Here is a 15,796-nt window from a genome sequence, read left to right as displayed (position 1 = left end):
AGGCCATTTATTCGTTAGTTAATCACTCGCATGCGAGCAGCTTGTAACGAATTAATATAAATTGAAACCAAATGAAGATCGGACCAAATTAGGACGCGAGCGCGTGAAGTCACGCAAAAAACCTATCGCGCGTGAATGTCAACCGGTGCTCCCGGTGTTAGCCATTAATTTGTTCCAATTTGCGAAATGTTTCCGTTCGCGTCCAGTCCCAGGATCCCAGCGGTTGTTGTTCCGTTCCGTCGCGAAAAAATCACGGTCGCGCCCGGTTTGTGAAGAGGACGGCTAAGAACGGGGAAAGAAGAACAAGAAACAACGTTGGTTGACAACGTTGACAACGGCGGACCACAGCTCAAAAACCCGTGCTTCGGCTCGAGATCTTCATCGAGTGGATTGAGTTGTGAAGCGAGACGCGCGACGAAGCCATTCATCATTTCTCCGGCAGATTGTCAGCTGCAAATATCGACATCGGGAACATGCGATTTTTCACCCCAATTTTTTCCCCCCTTCGGCCTCGGCGGCAAGCTGGCCGGCGACCGTGGGAAAGGTGGCGGAATGAAACTGTCACTTTTGTAAGACGGCTGGCAGCGGTGTCGGAATTTAAGACAGAGGTTTCTGGCGGGCAAACCTCACATGAATTATGATCGTTTTAAAAACTAGAAGATAGTAAGTGCGGCCCACAGCTCACCTGCGCATTTAAGGCGGGTGTGGCTTCGAAAAATAAATTGCTTATCAAATCTGTGCCATATTTTGCGCCCCGACACACAAAATGGCACACACTCCGCCGCCGGTATGCAAACCGAGAGCCATTTGGATTGCGAAACACGAAGCGCCTCGAGACGCAACTCGGAATCCAACTCGGTAATTCTGCGGGGTCCGGTCCGGGGTCTCCGGGTGCATATCTCGAGGGGGACAGAGAGAGAGAGAGTGAAAAACCTGAGTCCCTGCGGCACGGAAAATGCAAGAAAAATGGGTTCCAACTACAAGAGTTACAAACAGAGCACAAGCGCGGGGAAGCGCGAGGCTCCGAATGGTGGCCGTGGGCTGTCCGTGGGCCAGGTGGCCCACCGATACAACAGAACACGGGCGCACACGGGCCCCCCTTCTTTATGGCGGGACGTGATCGAATGAACCGCATAAGCTTTTATCGTAATGCAAACGTTTAGGTACCTCCGCCCCGGCCGGCAAAGGATGCTCCTGCGGCCATCTTCTCGCAGTGCACCGCAGTGGGTCGGAGTGACCGTTTTTCGAGATTTTTGAGACGAGCGGAACCTTTCCGACTTGGGCTCCAGTTTGCTTTTTATTCTTTCCATTGAGCAGAAAAAAGGTCGCTTTGCACCGCTCGGTTCGGCTCGGTGTGGCCATAAATCAGTCGCGCGGAGAGCATGTGCCGCCGGAGGCGAAAATGGTCTCATGCATCAAATGTCACCCGATTGGATGGTTCCGGGGGATTGCTGGAGCATAAATTAGCCATACCGGGGCCGGTGGTACGTGTTGCTACGATATTATTTTAAATGGAGCCATTTTCGAGTGGAGCCCGCCGGGTCGATGCACGGTGCGATGCGATGATTTATGGCAAATTGTTTCCACTTTTCGGTGGAAATATTCTAGAATAAATTCGCCAGCAATCGGTCATACTTTAAGGACCACGGCCCCGACCCCGAGCGAGAAAGCACTTCTCGGAGCTGAAGTGGGATGAATGGAAAATTTTCCGATCTACACACACCGGAGCACCTAATTGAGACACAACCATTAGGCGGGACGGGACAAAATCTACATATTCCTTCCAATTATTTACCCCCGAAACAATTGGCTGCATTTATGCACGCGCGCGTGATGCACGCCTAAAATCAATATGATTTATATGTGGCGCGCGCGCATTGGCCCACGGGCCAGATAATATGTTAATGCGCGGGCAAATGCCCGCGAGCTAAGCTTTTCGGGCCATTTAGGGGCGATGGGAGATGGTGCGGTGTGCGCGTTGTGTGTACCATAAATTGTGCCATTATCGTGCCAAAAACCCAATGCCACGTTGCACCGCGGATGCAACGAATTCCCATTTTTGTCACCTTCCAGAGGATCCGCGGACCTTTAATTGAGTCATACCGGTAAGTCGTAAAGCGATTTAGTTTTCACTTGTCGCCGGTCGCCTTTCGCAGGCCGTTTTTATGATTATTTTATGCCATCCTACGCCTAATGGTGGTGGTATTATAAATAATGATTATTTATTTGCCGCGCGCAAGAAAATGATCCACAAAACTCCAACGGCCCTCCATCTGCATTTATATGCAACGATTTACCATCGGGAGGCGAAGGCGAGGGCGAAGCGCGAAAATCGTTTTCCATCGTTTCCCCAACACCGGCCGGCGCCGGAGCGATTAGCATGTGAAGTCATCGTCGTTTCCGATTGGCGTCTTGTAGTCCGGGGATTGAAGGCTGCGCTGTTAAGTTGTTAAGCGCCAACCAACACCGGCCACGACACTGGTGCCGATCGTTACCGTGCATGGCTTCGGGCTTCGGCCACGAATGAGAGAGAGCGAGAGATAGGCCACAATAAATATGCAAATCGATTCCTAGCCTGGCCTGCCGGCGGCGGCGATCGGCTGCGAAGTGTGAAAAAGTGGCATACGGTTCGTGGTTGTCGTCGCACACCACAAGTCGCGTTCCAATTTGCATACTTCCTCGGAGACTCGAAACACTTCCCAAGCGCGCCAACTGCAAAATGCAACACTTCTTTCGCCAATCCGCGTGTGCGCGATTATTGGCCGCCTCAAAGTGATTCCTCGAAGAGCACGGCAAACGGAAAAAAAGGATCCTCCACCGAACACCGAACGGCCGATGTTCTATTCATTTATTAATATTTATGATACATCTTTATACTGCACATCCTACGCGCGCGCGAACGGCGTCACGCGAAAGCGGGTCCCGATTGCAAAATGCAATATTTAACGTTTATGGGCTCGGGGGGCCCTCAGCTTTCCGCCCCGACGGCCTGAATCGGCCTGAATTCGATCGGTCGATCGGTCCGGGCCGAGCCTCGCGGGCGTTGCAGGGGGTTGCATTTACACGTGTCGTATCAATATCAAAAGGTGTCTACGGTGCCATCCATCTTCGGTTGCGGTTGTGACAGCGCGCGATGCCAATATTCATAAAGTGAATCGCTCATCGTCCATCAAATAATTCAATCGGAATGCTCGGATTGCCTCCCGGATTGGAGGATGTTTCCTTTTTTTTCCCCCGATCCCGGTTGGGGAGGATTGTAATTGAAACTAACAGCGTATGGGCGCGTTGCGACGTCAATCATTTGGAATGTCAGTTTGCGTTCCGCGCGTGTACTTACTCCGAACAATGCGAAAAATCGTAATCGGTAGAGGAAATTCCAATGCACCGTGCTCAGAGTTCAGTGTGGATTCATTTCCGGGTATGTTACTAAAGTTAAGTTAAGTTAATGGTCTGTTTAAAATGTATCCGGAATATTGTGTTTTTTAAAACATTATTTATTTATTAATTAATTCATTCATTCATTCATTCATTTATTTATTTATTCCTAATTCCCTTTCAAGTAATCCGCATCAGATATTACACCTTTGTGTCAGTGTTTTTACGAATCCTTGAAGCATTTCAAAAAATCATTTTATGTGATCTTGTTCAGTTCCTTTGTGTATTGTGTACAAGTTTTGGAAACTAAATGTTGCGTGCAATATTGCATGCAAGTCACTGGTGCTACCTACTAGTCGCTCCTGCTCCCCTAGTCAAATTTCAAATTTTCGGAGTTTACGGATTTTTTAAGTTTCAGATTTTTAGGGATATTTTCAAAAATTCTCTCTAAATGTCCTTCGTTTGTTCCGCTATTTCTCGAAAACTACTGAACCAATCCGCGTGAAATTTTGCACAGCGTAGTTTTGTAAAACCGGACAGTGAATACGTCCTGTATTCGTCCTGTGAATACGAATAGCTCAGCTCTCGCACCCATCCGCGGAGGGAGGATCCCACACAACGTAACATAAAATTCAGTATAATTCGGGTTGTTTTCGAGCAGACCACGTACAAATTCAAACCGATTTACTCTCAGGTGCCCATGAGGGATCGACCAGATGGGTTGTCGGCACCCGTTAGGTCCCGCCCGACACACCGTTTGATTTGCCGTGCAGATTCTTCAATTAAATGGCACAGAACAGGAAAATCCACTTTCCGACAGTTGCCACCATGCACACACACGTCTCGCTAGAGCCTGGCTCGGATCGTCAGAAAACTATTTAATCCCACCAGCCAAGACGTTCCTTCCCTGGGCCCTGGGTGACAAACAAATACCACACCACGGCGGGTGACGAAAGCAGCGTTGGCAGCGTAATTCAATTACCGTGATTTGCTGGCATTCGATCCAATCTTTCCGGTTGCTCAATTTTCTTCGCCTCCGGGACCTTCGCCTGCATACTTCATCTTTCTGCGGAGCCCAACGAGGAACCGCCGTTCGTTAGGCTCGTTCGATGACTTGGCAATCGCTTGGGCTGCCACATTCCGATGCCGAAGCGCGATTTCGGTCCAACAAACGCATGTCTGCCTAGAGTGTAACGAGGTTTGACGAGGCTCAACGAGAAGAGTCTCCGACGACGACGACGACGCCGACGGCGACTGTCGAAACGAATCGTAGACATTCAATTCCCTCGCATAATTAGACTAGTCGGGTAACCTAATTGTGGATTGACCAGCGCTGACAATTGGCGCTGTCAGCCGGGCGGTCAATCAATGTGGATCAAAGGATAGTAGTAATGAAGCACAGCGACACGCGCGAGTCGAACTGGCGACATCGAAATTGAGATTGGCCCAGTTGGTAGCGGAGTTGGCGGGTAGAAATGTAATCCCCAAGTCTTTTGCATAATGTTGCCGGCCGTTGGCTGGCTTTTTAGCAAATTACTCTCCTCGTTTGGCCCACGCGGCCAAACAACACGATCGTGTGTCACGTGGTCACTCTTATCTATTGCTCCCGATCCCCGGAAAACGCTTCCCCCCAAAATCATCCCCAGAAAATGACAGTTACTGTGAGCCACAAATTATTTCCCAGAAACATTCACCGGCAGATGTGAGGACACCAGCACCATTACCAGATGTCATCAATTTTCTCGCTTATTTCCGAATCTGTTGATTAGCGGCCTCCGGGAAGAGAAGGCCGCGGTGCGGGCAGTGTGATAGCGGCGCTTCACTGTGCACGGGGAAAAGATTAGCCAGCCGGGCCCGAACCCGAGCCTTAATCTCTGTGACCTTCATTCGGTGGTGGTCGTCCCTTATTTCCTTGTGGTCTCCGGAAGCGATCCAAAATGGCCGCCAGCCGGTGTCGCACCGTTAAGCCGGTTGCTGTCAATGGGAGCCCTCGGGCCTTCAATGGAGGTTCAGCCACGCCGATTCACGTGCTGGGCAGTTGATAAGCGCTCGGACAGTGCGCCCGGCCCGGACGATAATGGTGGACGCCGGCCTCCGCCGGGAACAAGAAAGTCTTCCCGACTGAAAAGCGGGCGTCCATCACAGCACAGGGGTCCGTTCGTCCGGCTGAACGAGCCTACTTCAATGGCATGTTACAAAACGGGCCAGGCCTGTCACCGGCCAGATAGGCAACTTATTCAGCGCCCGGTCGGCCGGCCCGGGGGTCAAAAGACTACTTTCCGTGATTACGTTGACGCATGATGATGGCCGGCCGGCCGCGGGTAATGGATTTCCATTGAGGCTGGCTTGGGTACTATACAAATTACCCGCCGGGCGTTAATAATATTTTGGCCCAGATGCGAAACGATCGTCGTGTATCCGGTGGCCGGTAGCCGGAACCAGGAAGCTGAATGCTGAAGTTGTATGTTGTTATTAAAAGTTCATTACAAAGGCAAACCACCGAAACCGGGGAGGCTGTCCGAGGCCCTAGGTGTCCCATCGATTCGAGCAAGACAAACGAAAACTCCAAATTCCTGCACCCTCCCCGGATGAGCTCGAACCGCCACGCATCTCCCAGGCTTAACTAGCTCCCTATCAGCTCCGGCGACGTCCTTATCGCCCCGGTGCGCCCGGTTAAGTAAAACTAACAGTGAAGAAAGTTGCAATTTTAATGCCTATTAAAACTCCTCCTCACCATCCGGCACATGTGCGTCGGGTTCCTTCACACATGGCGAGGGTTCCGGAAAACGGTCCGGAAAAGCGGGACGCACTAAAACGTGACGTGTCGCCAGGTGAGACCGAACCCGGAGGGGTACCAGAACATCTTCCTCCCGGGGAAGATGGGGTTGTCGGTTGATTAAAATCTAAATAATTTAAAATCAGCTTCCGTTAGTCTTAAGAACCGGTTGGTTGGTTCGGTGGACGGTTTCGGGAGTATTCGGGTCGGTGCCAAAGGCGCCAAAGTTTTCCTGCTCCGTTCCGGAACTTTCCGTCTATGTAACATTGATGAAGCCCAGCCGGAGAGTTTTTCTCTGTTCGGTCGTCTTTAAAATTTCGGGCCCCCTCTCTTCGGGTATCCTTTGTGTCGGCTCGGAAGTAGTTTGTTTCGGGTTGTCTTAGCCCATCGTTAGCATTACCTAGTTACGGCATTAGTTTGCATATCTTGGACTCGGATTGTCTTGGGCTCGGGCCTGGGCGAGGAGGGCCGTTGCTGCAGATCATATCGCCACGCGAGTCGCCTCCAGGGAGATTTGGTCACAAAGTTTCCCGGATTGGATGTACTAATAAAATTAAATGATTGAGCGGCCGAAGGATAGCGCTATGGGACCGATCGGTCAGTGGCTTGAATAGTTTATACAATGTTTTTCTTATGAATATTTTGAAACGAGTTAATGGAATAAACTTAGTTTCGAATTTTAGGATGTTTTCGGATCCAAATCTCGCTGGTAAAAAACTGGTTCCTTCACCGAAGTTGATTGTCTCTTTCGTTCGAGACAGTCAAGAGGTATCGATTTACCTCTTCATTTGGGTAATCAACCGTTCAAGGACCGCCACCGCCGCCACGTTGAGTACCAATATCGAGTTTCAACGCATCTTCCCACCTTCGCGGAACCGCAACTTCACACCGTGTACTTCAAAATGGATCAGATCGGGCAGGGCCTGACAGAGAGGGCCATAAGTTTTCCCCCGGTTCCTGGCTGAGGCTCCTCGACTTCCGGTTCCTGTGCCGGTTCTGGGTTCCTGGGTCGTAAGTGCCGAAAGTGACGAGGGCTCGGCAGCCTTCGGGGAACGACCATCAGTCTTCGGCGCCGAAAAGTTTGAGGCCTCCACACGTCTCCCGCCAGCGCCGCCACCGCCCCTTTGCTTATCCCCGAGGGAGGCATCGGAACGCGGCGTTTGATTTCAACATGGGAATGTAATTCATCGGCCGCCGCTGGCATCGGGCTCCTGAAGGCCCGGCAGGATGGCCGCACGTGCTCGAAACACTTGCTCGCCACCTGCTTGACGCTCGGGCACTCGTCAAAAGTGAGGGCGAGGAAAAAAATGGAAAGAAAAAGGCTCCCGGAACCCGTGTGTCTGCCGAAGTCTGTCCGGATAATGGAGGTTGGCTCGGAAAAGTTTCAACAGCTCCCGAGCGGGCCCCCAAAGCGGGACCTTCAAGGAATGAAGAAGCTGAGTATATTTGAGTGCGCAAGAACGAAGGGCAGTTTTTTTCGAACAGGAAAGAAAGATAGCCAACACACACACAGACGGAGCACGGAAATAGATCTTCTTCATCTTCGGAAATTTATGTATAAAGTTAAGCACGGTTCGCCGACGGTATGTTAAAAATGCGGTCGGTACGCGCGGTGGCCACCTTCCGCCTTAAACGCGCTTCAGCTTCAACTTTTGGCCAGTTTCGCTGCAAATTGATCTTGAAAGTGGAAGAAAAACCGGAAGCTATCCGGATGGCGCAGCGCCGCGGAACGCTCCTGCAGAGATGCAGATGGTCGGAGCAGGAAAATCGAAGAACGAATCTTATGCAAATCTACGTCTACGAACGGTATCGTGAAGCGGTGGGCTGGAAAATGGTTTGCGCGAAAGGAAAAAAACGTGGTGCGGTGGCGGGATTTCTCAATCGGCCTCCGGCGCCGGAGGGTAATAATTCATGTTCGAACGGTGCTTCCTGGGCCGTATCTCTCCCCACGAATCTCGATGCCCGCGGATTTAGTGCTGTTTGAGGAAGTGTTTTGCATACACTTATCTCCACGTTCCACGGTCTGGTTTGGGTGAGGCATTTTGGCAATGTTTTGATCACGGATTTCTGATCCGATCCGGTTTGGCGTCGCGTGGCGCGTGGAGTTGTGTTTGTTCCGCCACGCCGGGACGCCAGGGAGCCCCCGCTCGTCTTGGGCTCATCAATTCAAATCCATCAATAAGCTGGGCCCAGCGTTCTGAAGGCAGCGTCGGCAGGCAACATTAATCAGATACGATTTCTCGTCATGCCAACGGCCGCGGCGGTATGAAGTGGCCCTGAAGTAGGGTCCTATTATTTTGCCCATTTGGCCACTCGGTCTAGCCAATTTGGGGCGATGTCTTTTTCCGTCGGGAAGCACCCCGCCGAGGTTGTCCAATTTTGTGTAATCTTCGAGCATATTCGGGTGGCTGTTTTGGGTTCGGGCGTTGGTGTTCCTTCGGTAGTGGGAAGCCGTGGGTCAATTTGGGTCTGCAAATCCTGAAAATGTGCTTAGAGGGAATTCAGTTCAATTTAGTGCAATCAAATGATGGAGTTCGAGGTCAGGCTAATGATGAATATGAACATCGGCAAGGTCAAGTTGGAGTTTATTTTCCAAATCCAATCTACGAAATCGGGTTGTCTTCCACGAACAGACATCGTTAGCTAAATTTTTCTGTTATCTCTCTTCCAATTGCGTCCTCTTTCGGCCAGGATTGAGTAGCTCAAAATAGACTAAACGCTTCCGATCCCATCAAACACAGAGCATTGTGTTCCATCCATAGCGATTTCATTCGGCAACCTTAGCAGTTGATTGTTCTCCTGAACTTGGACGCTACGGATCCTAAACTCTAAGAATTCTTAAACTAAATCCGATGGAGAAATGACTTCTTTTTTGCCTGGCAGCATCTTGCTAGCTGGATGATACAAGAGGATGAACTAAACTAAAACATCAACTTGACAATTAACTTCACACCCAAAACAAGTTAATCCAAAGAGAAACAGGGATTCAGGGTTTCGCATTCATCATATTGACATGGCCTCTCCAGTCTTTGTGTTGCTCACAACATCATGCTGTGGCTGCTCCCTGCTCATAAACGGTGCTCATAAAATGCTGCTAAATTATTCAAAACACAAAACATACAGCGCAGCCTCAGCAGCAGTCTTCAGTCCGTTACAACAGAAATATTATTTGCTGCCAACTTTATTTATCAACCACCATAAAAGCATACATCATTGTCGCTTCACTACAAACTGAAGCACCGGAACACCGTCGGCATACCAACTACCGGCAGCCGGCCCAGAATCACACACGTGCCTCTGCGCGCGTGTGTGGGGCCCAAAGTAAGACATTATCCATCGGCCATTGGCCTTCCAAAAAAAACCGGGAAGAAAAATGAAAACCCCAAGCTACAAACCCCCAAAATGGCTCTCCAGAGAACCGGGAGCCCCCTTGTCAAAGCCGGGCGCGGGGACCTGGACCCGACCGTATTTGATCATTTTCAGGCGTGGGGAGTGAAGCAAGCAAAAGGATTCGTTTACCGGTGGCCACAACTCCCCACCCCAACAGACACACCCCGAATGGTGTCACTCCCCTCCGGAAAAAGACCATTCGTAGCATCATAAAAAAAGAATTTCCACCACGGCGGCGCTGCGACGTGCACGGACAAATCTATTATAATTATCTCCAACTCCCAGCTGGCCCATGTTGATGATGATGAGTTTCTGTGTGTGCGTTGCCGGTCGTTTTTGGAACTTACCACCCACACGGCGGCCGGCGGCCCTTTTCTTTTTTATTTTTATCACCATTTCCCAATCTCGTTATCGGTGCGTCCCGCGTGCGTTATCCGGTTGAATCCGTGACTGGGAGGAGCGAGTTTTTCATCTCTCACTTGGGTCGTTTTTCTTCGCCCTCGGCCCGGTCCGGGTTTCCCGGTGGGGCGGCGTGGCCCATGCACCCCTTTTCGAGGATGGTTTCCTCCTGCCTGTGTGTGGACAGAAAATTGTTTTGCTGCCACCTATCTGCCCCACGGGGGTTTGCTCCTGCGAAGGGAAAAAGCATCAAATAGAGCCAACAAAACACAGCGCGTGGAGCAGCATAAAGGGAGGACGAAGAAAGCGAGAACAAAATGGGCACGCATTGCCCCCCGAGGAAGGAAGTGATCCTCCCCAAGGATCAGCAGGATTAAACGAAGGCGTGCGCGAGGGCGCACAGCAACAGGATGGCTTCCTTTATTTTCCATCCCACAGGCGGCGCAGGTAGTAAACGGCGAACTTGGACGGGATGATTACTGTTGATTGTTTCAACAAAGTGTTGTCCTTCCGGGGAAGCCCTCTCAAAGGAAGCCAAGAAAGATCCGGGAAAATGGGGCAGCCGACCCAGTGCGCGCCTTAACGCCTTCGCTGCTGCTGCTGATGGAGCTGAAAAAGGTGTTAAGACGAGACGGGTCATGGAATGGACAGGGCAACAAGGTGTAATGGTGAGAAAAGCTGAATGGGGATGGCGCTCAAAACACGCCGGGCGCCGAACGGAAGCAACTAAAGGGAAAACAATTTTCAAGCGAAATTATCTGTCCCCGGGTTCGGTTCGTCGGCGTCATCGTCATCGCCACCGACTCCGGGAAACACAGGCAACACTGGAAAGGACACTCATTAAAAAGCAGGTAGTTCGCCTTCTCTCTCCCTCTCGATCTTCGGCTCGCTGGGTTGAAGGGCCAAACCGAAAGAAAAGAAAACCCGAGGATGATGATGGAAACTCAATTATTTTTATTATTCTTTTGTCAAGGCGCCTGGAGGCGTTAGGTCCTTCGGTCCCCGGCAGAACCCGAGGAAACCTCTTTTCCGCCAAAAGACGTGGCCAAGGAGCGCGGTTGAGACACACTGTGTTCCGTGGTGTGGGTTTTTCTTTTCGTTTTTGAACACATTTTCTTTTCTTCGCCGATCCGCATCTTGTCGAACACCTTGAGCCATGCTTTTTTGTTGCCGATGCTCCAGCTCCCGTGTTTTTGTGGCGTCGATGAGCCGTATGAAAATGATCCACTTCCGGTGCCGGGAAGATCCGGTCCCTCTGTAAGGGACTCCCCGCGTCGGTATCGCAACTTACACCACCAGCCAATGGCCGCGAGCTATGCTGAAGTATCTCAGCACGGGGCTCCGTTTTTATTCTGTTTCCGGAACACACCAAGAAAAAACCGTGGGCCAACGTTCCAACTATCGCGCCCGACCGTGATAATGGATGCCTCGGTGGTGATGGCGGCCACGATCAGTGGCTGGAGCTGGCCTTGGGTGAAGTGTGATTAAAATAGGGTTAAGGCGAAACTTTTATTTCGCTCAATTACAGGAGCAATAAAGATAACGGCGCGTAGTGCCTCGGGTGCCTTCGGGGCCAGCGATGACGGTGAAGAAACAGAGGTCGTGGAAAGAAATGGGACCGAGGACAGCAGTAGAAAAGTTTAAGTATTCAAACTCGGCTCATAAATGCGTTGAAAAGTTGGATCACTTTTAGCTGTCATTTGAAAAAAATACTTTTTCGGTCCCTCCTAATGGCTTGCGTGATTATAACATTTTTCAGATATTCCAGAGATATTAGACAGATATTATAGAGGTTTATATTTCGTACGATACAATAATGTTTCTCGGTCCTCGAAAGGATCGAAGGAGCGATGAAAAAGTTAATTCCAATAAACAATGTCACATCTCTCGAAGGCAGTAGGTCAGTTGGACTTCCATTTTGCAAATCCTGCCTTCTTCAGATACCCGGCAACTGGGACACATCGAAGTAACGGAACCAACAAGGGACGGCAGCATAATTTCAAATTGCAACATAGTCACGTAGCTCTTTTCTTTCCCGGGCCCCATTCATCAGAGGATGAACTTGCCTTATGGACCCAGCCGACGACGACGACGACGACGACGATGATCATGATGCCCCGATGTGCCTATGCTGACACTTCGTTTAACCTTTCTCTCCGGTGGCCAGGCATAACCCAATCAAGAGTGCCGTCCTGTGCGCTGTGCACCTTGCTGATTCGGAACACTTGCCGCCAGCAGATGAATAGCAGATGATGGATGCAGAAGTAGCATCCTTGCACCGAGTGCCGGGCGAGAAAACTTTGTTTGGCAAGCCTTTCTTGCTTCCGGGACGAACGGAATTTTAGAACGAACCAATCTCGGGTCCAGGTTTCCCCGGGAGGAATTAGAGGAATGCGTACAACAAAATCGTCCAATTCAAATCAGTTCCTTGGGCCGGGCGAATTGAGAGCAGTTGTAATGGGATTGCATTACCGAGAGTGGAGCATGCATTAGAATGGCTTCGTTGCGACACGGCCAAGGCGGTGTAGGGCTTGCCGGACCGGGTGAATGGGTCACAATAAATTTGCATTAAGCCTACGTGCGTCTTCAGCGGACCCAGCCCCGTCCCTCCGAAGGGGTGTCCCAGGAATAACAGTTTCTTTTGCGGGCCAACGCCGCTACTCAAATGGTACAACGCTCCCAACCAGCCCAACATACTAACAAGCCCGGCTGCGGCCCGCAGTCCAGGACTCGGGGCGACAGTAATGCCTACGGCAAACGGGGGGGGGGGGGCCTTTGAAAATGGACGATGCAAACGTTCCGCCGCTACTGCGGCTCGCTGCTGCCTTTTTGAGGTTAAATAAGGAGCACCGACCGACGGTGGGAATGATAGCAGGATGTTCGTGGCAACGTTCGAGGCAGCATTGAGAAGCCATCAGCAACGGGGCGGAATAATGGTGGCCGCTATCAAACGGAACTCGCCAACAAGCGAGCCTGGAGCTGTGAGCTGTTTGCGGTTAGGCGATGTGCTTTAATTGATTCCGAGCCATTTTTCTGCAGCCCCATCTTCTGCTCCGTGGTCCGTGCTCCGACACATACACTATTATGAAACATTTGTATACGGAACAGGAAGCACGGGGGCCACCGTCGGGTGAGGGTGATTGCTGAGGTGAAATATGCTTTAAAGCCCTTTATGCTACGCACGTTGGTTCCATTTGCGGAATGGGATCTTCGCGAAGCGGCGAACGGGCTGTTAAAGTGCAACATTTGGCACCCATTTTCGGGGCCACCGGGAACGGTGAACCAAACTTAAAAGGATTGTAAATTTGGGGTTTGGTTTGGTGCTGCTGCTTGTGAAAACTGCTCACGTGCCAGTTGAATGAAGAAATAATGCTTAAAGTGGAAGTGTTTTGCGAAAAGAAGCTCAACGATTCGATGAGCTACGAAGGTAGGAGTAAAGCTCATAAATTTGGCCAGTTCATTAAACTTAATCACATCACAAATTGCCTCATTTTGTGTGCCTAATAATTTTTAATATGATGATTTTGAGGGGTGTAAGGTTTGATAAGGTTTCTATAATTTCTACATAACGACGCGTGTCATGTACGTTCAAGAATCACCGCCTACTGAGCCTGTCAGATTGTACGCTCTGTTCTTTGGATCTTTATCGGAACGTTGCTTAGCAACAAACGCAGCTTCCAGTTGTCGGTCCGCCATCGATTCCATCGGGTTAAGATGATTGATGTTTCAAACGATCTCAAATGTGCTCAAACACATTAACATACATTCATGGTTGTAATTGATTTGGAAGCTGTTGTCACAGGCTCATAGAACAATTTTAATCCCTTGAATTAATCAATTTTGATAATAGACAAGCGATAATCCGCGGATGACAGTGCTCGCCTACGAATAGCATTTCTAAGACCTTCGAAGCTTCTATCGAACGAACCATTTTAAACCCGGGATGGGTTGGTAAATTATTCATTTCCGGTTATAGAGCGGTATCCTACCGTGTTCATAAAATATTCGAAACTCTTTCATCTCGATAATAACATATTCGGCACCACACACCTCACCCGGGGCGACCGCTATTCGGTTCCGTTCAGGGAATTCAGGTTATCAAAAGCGGTGGGCTCGGTAATTCATAAAATCTTAAACTATCTTATCGAGCCGGCCCGGTCACGCCGCCAGGAGAGCCCTTTTTCCCCGAGAGGACAAGCGGCCAGCGATGGCCATTTTATTTGCATCGTTCTGCCAAAAAGGAAAGCCGGCCTTTCGGTCAGATAAAATCTATTAAGAAAACGGATTTTCTGATAAAAAGCCGAAATCGAGCGCCGACCGTCCGACCCGATGGTGGTGTCATTGTTCCGTGGCCGGCGTAATCCGAAAGGTGCTCCGACCTCAATCTCCCTCGAGGGTCGTCACTCGTCGTCGTCGTCACACAAGGGCGAACGATAAGACAAATCGTCCTGGCCCTGGCGCGCCCCCGGGCGCAGATTGCGGGCAATCGGTTTCGGCGCAGACGACGGACAAACTGACCACTCGGTGGCTCGGGCTGCTCAAAAAGCCGTTTGCATAACCGAGGGAGTTGACCCTTTCGTTTTTTTTTTATCACCCACTTCCCATTTCCGGTGCGGCTGCTCCGGAGAGACCTGCCCTGCCGTGGGTGGATCTTTTCCTTTTGATTTCCCTGGCTTAAGTTCGACTTCCGACACCGGGGTCAATAGCATGTCTGGTTCCTTTTTGGGACCGAAAAAGGGCAGACACGCGCGTGGTTCTATTGTCTTCTTCAGGTGTGTGGAAAAAGGACACCCGAACAGTGGATTGCTCAATTCCATCTTGCTTACCCATATGCTTAGGGTGCCTTAGACACGTTCCCGGCTCATACGTATCTGCCCACAGAGACAGTAGAGCCTTGGCAATCGAAAGAAGTCGAAGAAAATGTGTCTGGTGACAGCACGATTGCCGGTGCTGCCGCTTCTCTGGTTGCAGCCCAAACGATCACCGAAACGGATCGCCAGAAGGCCACGGTCCGAAGGTCCACATCAAGCCATGTACGGGGCTACGGAAGAAGGTCCTTAAGCCCTATCCTTTTCCGTTTTTCTCTCCCCCGTCACGGACACCAAATCCTGCCATTCATAAATATTTATTATGATGACACTCGGGATCTCCGGGCTCCGGGTTCGGTCCGTTCCCAAAGCATGGGTTCCTTCATTAGACTGCTCACTGATACATCGGAACCGGAACGGCACGGATCCTTTCGAAAAACCATCCAATTGATATCCGGATCCTCGGGACGGAGAAGAAGTAACGGCAGAACGGCAGCTTTTGACATTCGAAACGTCATCCGTGAGGGGCAACCCGAGAAACGGACGCGCTTCAAAGGGTTCCCCGGAAAAGGGTTCCCGCGTCCGGTGTTAGTTTTTAATTAAACGACACATTTTCGAATGTCGTTTCCACGTTTGTGAATTCCGGTTCCATTATGGGGGGTTGAAAATGAGTTTCCCGTTGGGTTGTTTCGTGCGTTGGTTGCAAAATAAAATTAAGAGAGACCCACCAGACGGACCAGTGGGGACCCTGAAGCCGATTGCCGGAGCTTCAGAATGGAAATACCTTTCGCGGTGAGACATAAAACACTATTTCCAGGCAGATCATTTCGCGCTGACGGACGGAGCAGATTTATGTCCTTGTTTATCAGCACCCGGGACCCGGGCCCAGGACCGGCTGTTTGATGGTTTCACGCAACGAAACAACCGTGTTCACCGTGCGTGGCGGGCGTATCGCAAATATTTGGATCTAATTTCGGTGTTGCCACCTTTGCAGTTACATCTGTAGAGCTACTCGAGAACGAAGTGGTTGGTTTGGTGGTTATCACTC

The sequence above is a fragment of the Anopheles cruzii genome, chromosome 2 (genome assembly GCF_943734635.1).
Source record: "Anopheles cruzii chromosome 2, idAnoCruzAS_RS32_06, whole genome shotgun sequence".
Taxonomy (NCBI): domain Eukaryota; kingdom Metazoa; phylum Arthropoda; class Insecta; order Diptera; family Culicidae; genus Anopheles; species Anopheles cruzii.
This window is presented reverse-complemented; position numbering follows the sequence as displayed.